This window comes from Salvelinus sp. IW2-2015, unplaced genomic scaffold (assembly GCF_002910315.2).
Source record: "Salvelinus sp. IW2-2015 unplaced genomic scaffold, ASM291031v2 Un_scaffold2681, whole genome shotgun sequence".
NCBI lineage: Eukaryota > Metazoa > Chordata > Actinopteri > Salmoniformes > Salmonidae > Salvelinus > Salvelinus sp. IW2-2015.
Genome location: NW_019943987.1, coordinates 35,541 through 44,976, shown reverse-complemented (window position 1 = coordinate 44,976; position 9,436 = coordinate 35,541). Strand labels below are relative to the sequence as shown.

Genomic DNA, 9,436 nt, shown 5'->3' with positions numbered 1-9,436 from the left:
TTAGCTTTGTCACAAGATTATCCATATGAACTTTAAAAGGACAACTTATCGTCCAACCATATACCTAGGTATTTGTAGGATGACCCTTTTTCAATGGATAAGCCACCAGATGTGAAAATGCTAACCTTCTCTGGCTGAGTACGAGCTCTGATAAAGGTCATGACCTATTCCATTCTACAGGTCAATTTTCTGGCCTCAAGTCTCTGCCTAGGCCAGGGATCATCAACTACATTCAGCCACGGGACGATTGTTTTCTTGGTCAGGAGCCGGAACATAATCACAAATAATTTGTAGATGGCAAATTGACCGCAAGAAGTCCAAACAGATATAATATTTGACAAACCATAATCATTTCAAACCTTCCTTACATTTGTATATGATCACATGTCTCTCTATTATGCTGGGAATACTTGGGAACAGATTAAATTAAAATCACTTGGAGCTGATTTCTTGTGTGTTTTTAAAGTCTATGTTAAGTCCAACAATGACAATTCCCCCAAAATCCTACTTTGTTTTTGGTTGAACAGAAAACTTGGGGGGGGGGGGGGCATATAAAACCACCCACTGAGCACCAGTTGGGGAATCCTGGCCTAGGCCCTAGAGGCTATGTAGCTTCTTATCTGTCATGTTTGGAGTTGTGTTACGCTCTTATGTGGACACTTACATGTTTCTTTCCAGTTGAGTTGCCATGGTCGTGTCAGTATACAGAAACTTTAAAGAGCAACCGTTCCTTAAAAAACATCTAGTTTAGAAAACAGCATATGTGGCATCGATATGRTTCAGAAATATTTATTCTACTGTCAAAATTGACTACAAAGTTGTAAATAGGATAATTTTGGTCATAAAGTCAGTCTCGTCCAAAACCGAGTTTTGTGACTTGTGGTTGTGACTTCATCGCAAAGTAGATTATGGTGGGGTTTGCTTCAATCCTGCCCACATACCCACAGCTGGCAGCACACAAGTTATCATCAATTCAGAGTGCAGCTGCACGCGACCTGATCATAATGCCTGTGGGGCTCGTTACCATCGGTAAATTACACAATGTACATGTCAGAATATATACAATATGTGACAATATGTTAAGATTCCAATACTCCAAATTTCAATGAGTTATAAACAAACCCTCGAACCAACTATAAATTTATAGAAATTCATATATAAATATTGAAACCATGTAATGATAAAACTAAAATGTGTACAACATGAAGATATTGTCTAGTTTACATTGTGTCGTTTATTAACGGTCCCTAACTAGCCCCGGAGATAGGCTATCCAAAGTCAAAGTCAAGTCGCACACCAGCCAGCTGAAGCTAATTGGCTAAATCATTTGGCTAAATCTTCCCACCTGCGAACACACATACACACGCGAGACACCCACGTCAAACCACACCCCTAAACCCTGTTTAATTTAAGTCATGGCCGCTAGCATTTCTTAATGAACCAAATCTAAAATGAGGCCAAACCAGGAAGTGCAGTCGCCCTTTAAAACGAAGTAATGACATGTTGCACCTTTACCTTGCTACCTTTCAGAGGAGCCGAGGAGGAGGACGGATGACAACAGCAGGCCAGTGGAGCACTTGGAACAGCAGCAACCAGGGGCAAATGGCAGGGAAGAAAAACATCTCATCTCTCAATGTTCTAATCTCTCAATATTAATCTCAAAGTGCGCCAAATTCGTGCATTTAGCTGTTGAGATGTTTTGGCCAGACCCCCCTACTGGCTTTGGGCTAAGCCCCCAATGTCTTCAAATCCTAGAAACAGTCATCTATTATAGAATAATAGCCATCTATATCAACTTGATCTACTTAGCTTGAGTTTGGGTTTGTTTTTGCTGAATAATATAATAATATACTGTAATAATATAATATAATAATTTACTGTAATAATATACTGTAATGATATATAATAATATACTGTAATAACATAATATAATAATATACTGTAATATAATATATAATATATTATAATAATATATTGTAATAATATAATATAATCATTTACTGTAATAATATAATATAATAATTTACTCTTATAATGTAATATAATAAAATATTGTAATTATATAATAATATACTGTAATAATATAATATAATAATTTACTGTAATAATATACTGTAATAATATAATAATATATGTAATTATATAATAATATGCTGTAATATAATAATTTACTGTATATACTGTAATTATATAAAAATTATACTGTAATAATATACTGTAATATCATAATACTACTGTAATAATATAATAATGTACTTGTAATTCTATAATAATATACTGTAATAATATTAACAATATACTGTAATTATATAATAATATATGTAATCATATTTTAATAATATACTGTAATTATATATTACTGTAATTATATATAATATATGTAATTCTATAATAATATACTGTAATAATATATGTAATTCTATAATAAATATTACTGTAATAATATAACAATATACTGTAATTATATAATAATATATGTAATTCTATAATAATATACTGATAATATAATGTGATTATATAATAATATATGTAATTCTATAATAATATACTGTAAAATATAATGTTAATTCTATAATAATATATGTAATCTTAATAATATACTGTAAATAATCATTTACTGTAATATACTGTAATATCATATAATATACACTGTAATAATACACTTAATAATATAATAATATACTTAAAATAACAAATACTGTAATAATATAACAATATACTGTAATTTATATAACAATATACTGTATAATATAAAATATACTGTAATAATATAACAATATACTGTAATAATATAACAATATACTGTAATAATACAACAAATATATGTAAATACATAATAATATACGTCACAGAAGATAGTGATTATATTTTCATTCGGTAACCAATAGCGAAACCCCTGCTATATTTCTCCTACTTTCTACTTTGTCAGTGGTGCCTCTCCCATTGATGCTAAACCAGTCCCGGGTGCGTCAGAGTTCTTTTCATTCTAAACTTGTATAGCTAATAAGATATAAATAGGATGTATTTGTATTCCATCTGATTGTATGGGACCTTAACACCATATGCTCTACACAGCTCACGTAACACGGCCTGTCTGCCTCCCCTCATAGAAATATCAGCTTTCGCCAGACTTTCTCTCATCCCTAAAGTATTTTTCTGAGCAATACAAACAGATGTGTTGCATACTACGATATGAACTCTGTTTAAGTAGTAGTCATGTTTTGTAAGTACTTATTAGGACACACGTGTGCATAAATAAATAAATAAATAAATAAATACATGTTCCAATTGAACTAACATACTACATCCCTTGTGTAGACGTCGCCCTTCACAGTAAACAGTCTGCAGGGCAGTAAGGAGGTGACATAGGGATGATGATCCTCCATGATTGCTTCCAAGTTTTTCCATTTCCAGTATGGAGATCCGTTCATATGAGGTGGAAGGTCGCAATAGGCACGGCAAAGAAAGTATGTGTGTGTGGTACATTTAAGAGATCAAAGCGCTCACAAGAGGCAGGGCGGGCAGGAAAGGCGTTATTAGTCACTGCCATGCTCCCAAAGTCATGCCCTACACTGCTTTGACTCAGCCCTACTGCCCGACTCTGCTGCTGACTCCAGCCCTACCACTTGCTGCTGGACTCCAGCCCGACACTGCTGTGACTCCAAGCCCTACTGCCCCGACACTGCCTGTGACTCCAGCCCTACGCCCGACTCTGCTGTGACTCCAGCCCTACTGCCCCGACACTGCTGTGACTCCAGCCTTACACTGCTGTGACTTCCAGCCCGACACTGCTGTGACTCCAACCCTACTGCCCGACATTGCTGTACTCCAGCCCTACTACACGACGACTGATGTGACTCCAGCCCGACTCTGCTGCTGACTCCCAGCTCTAACTGCCTGAACTCGTTGTTTTGCTGTGACTCCAGCCCTACTGCCCGACTTCTGCTGTGACTCGCAGCCCTACTGCCTGGACTCTGCTGTGACTCCAGCCCTACTGCCCGACACTGCTGTGACTTCCAGCCCCTACTGCCCGGACACTGCTGTGACTCCAGGCCCTACTACACGACTCGGCTGCTGACTCCAGCCCCTACTGCACTACACGTGCTGTGACTCCAGCCCTACTCACGGGACACTGCTGTGACTCCAAGCACCTACCTGCCCGACTCTGACCTGTGACTCTCAGCCCTTACTGCCCGACTCTGCTTGAACTCCACGCCTACTGCCCGACTCCCTGCTTGACTCATCCCAAAAAGCCCCTACTGCCCGACACTCTGCTGGACTGCCAAGCCCTACTGCCGACTCTGAACTGTGAACTCCAGCCCTACTGCCCGACTCTGCCTGCTGACTCCAGCCCTACTGGCCCGAACACTGCTGTGACTCCAACGCCTAACTACACGACTCTGCCTGTGACTCCAGCCCCTATCTGCACCGACACTGCTTGTCTGTGACTACCAGCCCACTGCACGACACTGCTGCTGACTCCAGCCCTAGCCCGACCTCTGCTGTGACTCCAGCCCTACTGCCCGACTCTGCTGTGACTCCAAGCCCTTACTGCCTCCGACTCTGCTGTGACTTCCAGGCCCTACTGCACCGGACACTGCTGTGACTCCAGCCCTACTGCCGACTCTGCCTGTGACCTCCAGCCCCTACTGGCCGAACTCTGCTGTGACTCCAGCCCTACTGCCCGACTCTGCTGTGACTCCAGCCCTACTGCCCGACATCTGCTGGTGATCTCCACACCTTACAATGATGTGACTCCAGCCCTACTGCCCGGACCAATGCTGCATGACTCCAGCCCTACAATGATGTGACTCCAGCCCTACTGCCTTTAGATACTGCCTTATGACTCCAGTCCTACTGCCCGACACTGCTGCTGACTCCAACCCTACAATGATGTGACAAAATCCAGCCCTACTGCCCGCACACTGATGTGAATCCAACACCCTACTGCCCGACACATGCTGTGACTCCAGCCCTACTGCCCCGACTCATGCCTCCTGACTCCAGCGACACTGCTGTGACACTCCACGCCCTACTTGCCCGACACTGCTGTTGACTCCAGCCCTACTGCCCAACACCATGCTGTGACTCCAGCCCGACACTGCTGTGACTCCAGCCCTACTGCCCGACACTGTACTGTGACTACAGCCCACACGCATCCTACTGCCCAACACTGCTGCTGACTCCAGCCGACACTCTGCTTCGACTCCAGCCCCTACTGCCCGACACTGCTGTGACTCCAGCGCCTACTGCCCGGACCACTGCCCTTGCTGGACTCCAGCACACTGCCCCGACAGCTGCTGTGACTCCAGCCGTTCTTAGCTGGCCGCACTCTGCTGTGACTCCAGCCTACTTGCACGACTCTGCTGTGACTCCAGCCCCTACTGCCCGACACTGCTGTGACTCCAGCTCTACCTGCCCGACTCGCTTGGACTCCAGCCTCTACTCACGACTCTGCTGTGACTCCAGCCATGACTGCACCGACCACTGCTGGTGACTCCAGCCCTGACACTGCTGTGACTCCAGCCCACTGCCCGCACTCTGACTGTGACTCCAGCCCCGACACTGCTGCTGCCCAGCCCCTACTGCCGACACTTGCTCGTGACTCCAGCCCTACTGCCCGAACACTGATGTGACTCCAGCTCTACTCGACACTGCCTGCCAGCATCTGACTGGCTCCGATGTGTGACCTCACGACCGCTGAACTCCGAACACCTACCTGCGACTCTGCTGTGACTCCAGCCCTACTGCCCGGACTTCTGCCCTGTGACATCCAGCCCTACCTTGCCACGACTCTGCTGTGGACTCCAGACCCTACTTGCAACGACCATCCTTGCTGTGAACTCCAGCCTCTACTGACCTGACTCTGCTGTGACTCCGCCCTACTGCCCGACAATGCTGTGACTACCAAGCCCTACTACACGACACTGCTGTGACATCCAGCACCGACACTGCCTGTGAACTCTCAGCCTACTTGCCTGACACTGCTGTGACTCCAGCCCTACTACACGCCACGCTGACTCCAGCGCTCTGTGGACTCCAGCCCCTACGGCCCGACACTGCTTGTGACTCCAGCCCGGACTTCTGCTGTGACTTCCAGCCCCACACTGCTGTGACTTCCACCCTACTGCCCGACCCACTGCTGTGACTCCAGCCCACTGCGAAGACAGAGCCGTCTTCATTAGGGGCACGCAAATGGGAAAACATTCTAAAACCGTTTTTGGAACAGAAAACAAAATAGCACTTCTGATTGGACAAATACAAGTAGTTACCCCCACATTTCAATCAGTCTTTTCCCTCCCCATTATGTGGTCTGAATGAACTCAACCCAGGCAGAAACTACTCCAGTGAACACACCCATATCTACCCTTCTAAAACATCATGCCTTTGTGACGTCAGTTACAAAATGCACCACAAATAAATACAGAGAAAACTTAGCTAAAACGTACATTCTAGTCTACACTATTTCTGTCTTGCCCAGCCTCAGATTTGGCTAGTACTTCGAAGTCGAGGCAGGTTTTTTTTTTTTACACTACATGGATACATGAATAACTTTGTCTCTTAATGTAGGTTTATCTTATGGTTTTATCTTATAAGTACTTTACAATATTATATATTACCACAGCTCTCCTATGGAATATTATATAATTTTTACTAGTACACACCTCCTCTCCTCATGGAAATATTATAACTATTTATAGTACACACCTCCTCCTCTCATGATATATATTTCATAGTACACACCTCCTCCTCCTCATGGAATATTAAATATTTATCAGTACACACCTCCCTCATGAATATTATAATATTTACTAGTACACAACCTCCTCCTCATGCATATTTATAATATTTATAGTTTACCACACCTCCTCCTCATGGAATATTATAATATTTTATAGTACACACCTCCTCATGGAATATTATAATATTCTATGTACACCACCTCCTCCTGCTGGCATATATAATATTTATAGTACACACCCTCCTCATGGATATTATAATATTTATAGTACCACACCTCCTCCTCATGGCAGTTATAATATTTATAATTACACACCTCCCTCCTGGCTATTATATTGTAACACCTCAGCATTATTATAGTAATCCTATCGGATATTTATATTTAGTACACACCTCCTCCTCAATGGAATATATAATATTGTATAGGACACACCTCCTCCATGGAATATTATATATTTATAGTACAACACCTCTCTCAGGAATTATTATAATATTTATAGGACACACCTCCTCCTCATGGAATATTATAAATTTATATAACACCTACCTCCTCATGGGAATATTATAATATTTATAAGACACACCCTCCTCCATCATGGAATTATTATCTATTTATAGTACACACGCTCACTCATGGAATATTATATATTTATAGTACCACACCTCCTCATCATGTTAAATATTATATACCACAGTCCCATGGAATCTTATTATTATAGTACCACACCTCCTCATCATGCGGATATTATAATATTTTTATAGTACACCCTCCTTCACTCTGGAATAATTATAATATTTATAGTAACAACCATCCTCCCATGGAAACTATTATAATATTTAATAGTACACACCTACCTCATGATAGCATAATATTCTATGTCCCACTTATTGCTAATTATAATATTAATAGCTACAACACCTCCTCATGGATATTATAAATATTTTATAGTACACACCTCCTCCTCACTGGCATAACTTATATAATATTATAATACAACCTCCTCCTATGGGCATATTATAATATTATATAATACCCACCTCCTACCTCATGGAATATTTATAATATTATATTAAGTACACACCTCCTCATGGAATATTATAATATTTATATACACACCTCCTCATGAATATTTATAACTATGTTTAGTACACACCTCCGTCCTCATGGAATATAGATAACTATTTATAGTACACAACCTCTTCATGGAATAATTATATATTTTATATTACACACCCTCTCTCCTCATGAATATTAAATATTTATAATACACACACCTTCCTCATCATGGAATATTATTTAACTATTTTATAGTACACAAAAAAACTTTTCCTCCTTCATTCGGTACATTATAATATTTGGATAAGTACACACCTCCTCCTCATAAATATTATAATATTTATAGTACACACCCTCATCATGCGAATATTATAACTATTTATAGGTACCACCACTCCTCATGGAATATTATAATACTTTATAAGTACACATCCTCACTCATTCATGGAAATATTATATTTATATACGACACCTCCTCCTCATGGAAATTATAATATTATAGTACACACCTCCTCCTCATGGAATATTATAATATTTATATGTACACACCTCCTCATCATGGAATATTATAATATTTATAGTACACACCTCCTCATCATGGAAATATTATAATATTTATAGTACACAGCTCCTCATGGAATATTATAATATTGTAAGTACACACCTCCTCATCATGGAATATTATAATATTTATAGTACACACCTCCGTCATCATGGAATATTATAATATTTATAGCAACAACACCTCCTCATCATGGAATTTATTATAATATTTATAGTACACACCTCCTCCTCTAGGCATTATTATAATATTTACAGTACACACCTCCTCCTCATGGAATATTATAATATTTAGTATACACACCTCCTTCCTCATGGAATATTACATATTTTATTAGTACACACCTGCCTCCTCATGGAATATTAGTATATTACAGTACACACCTCCTCCTCATGGAATATTATAATATTTACAGTACACACCTCCTCCTCATGGCATATTAAAATATTATAGTTACACACCTTCACCTCATGGAATATTATAATATTTATAGTACACACCTCCTCCTCATGGAATATTATAATATTTATAGTACACACCTTCACCTCATGGAATATTATAATATGTACAGTTACACACCTTCCTCCTCATGGCATATAAATCTATTTATAGTACACACCTTCCACCTTCACCTCATGCGAATATTATAAGATTGACAGTTACATACACCTCCTCCTACTGGAAACAGTGATAATATTTATAGTACAAACCTCCTCATGGAATATCTATTAATATTTATAAGTTTACCACACCTTCACCTCATGGAATATTAATAATATTTACAGTACACACCTTCCTCCTCATGCTATTATAATATTTATAGTACACACCTCCTTCCTCATGGAATATTTATAAATATGTGCTACCACACCTCCTCCTCATGGAATATTATAATATTGAGTACACACCTCCTCCTCATGGCATATTATAGATATTTATAGTACACACTCGCCCTCATCCTCAGTTGGAATATTACCAATATTTATAGTTACACACCTCCTCCTCATGAATATGTATAATATTTACAGTACCAACACCTCCTCTCTCATGAATATTATAATATTTAATCTCGTCTC

The 9,436-nt window shown here is 40.0% G+C and overlaps 2 long non-coding RNA genes across 2 annotated transcripts in view; one reads left to right on the top strand and one right to left on the bottom strand.

The window, feature by feature from the left end:
• Positions 1-8,308: 8,308 nt before the first annotated feature.
• On the bottom strand, positions 8,309-8,948 carry LOC139025440 (uncharacterized). The gene is made up of 3 exons (XR_011477021.1): positions 8,744-8,948; positions 8,463-8,501; positions 8,309-8,386 (listed from the first exon to the last, which is right to left on the bottom strand). It is a non-coding gene; the product is annotated as an uncharacterized lncRNA (long non-coding RNA).
• A 311-nt stretch (positions 8,949-9,259) lies between these two features.
• The window catches only part of LOC139025441 (uncharacterized), a 280-nt gene continuing 103 nt past the window's right edge, over positions 9,260-9,436 (top strand). Inside the window, exon 1 of the long non-coding RNA XR_011477022.1 lies at positions 9,260-9,300. This is a non-coding gene — a long non-coding RNA (uncharacterized lncRNA). The remainder of the gene's footprint in view (positions 9,301-9,436) is intronic.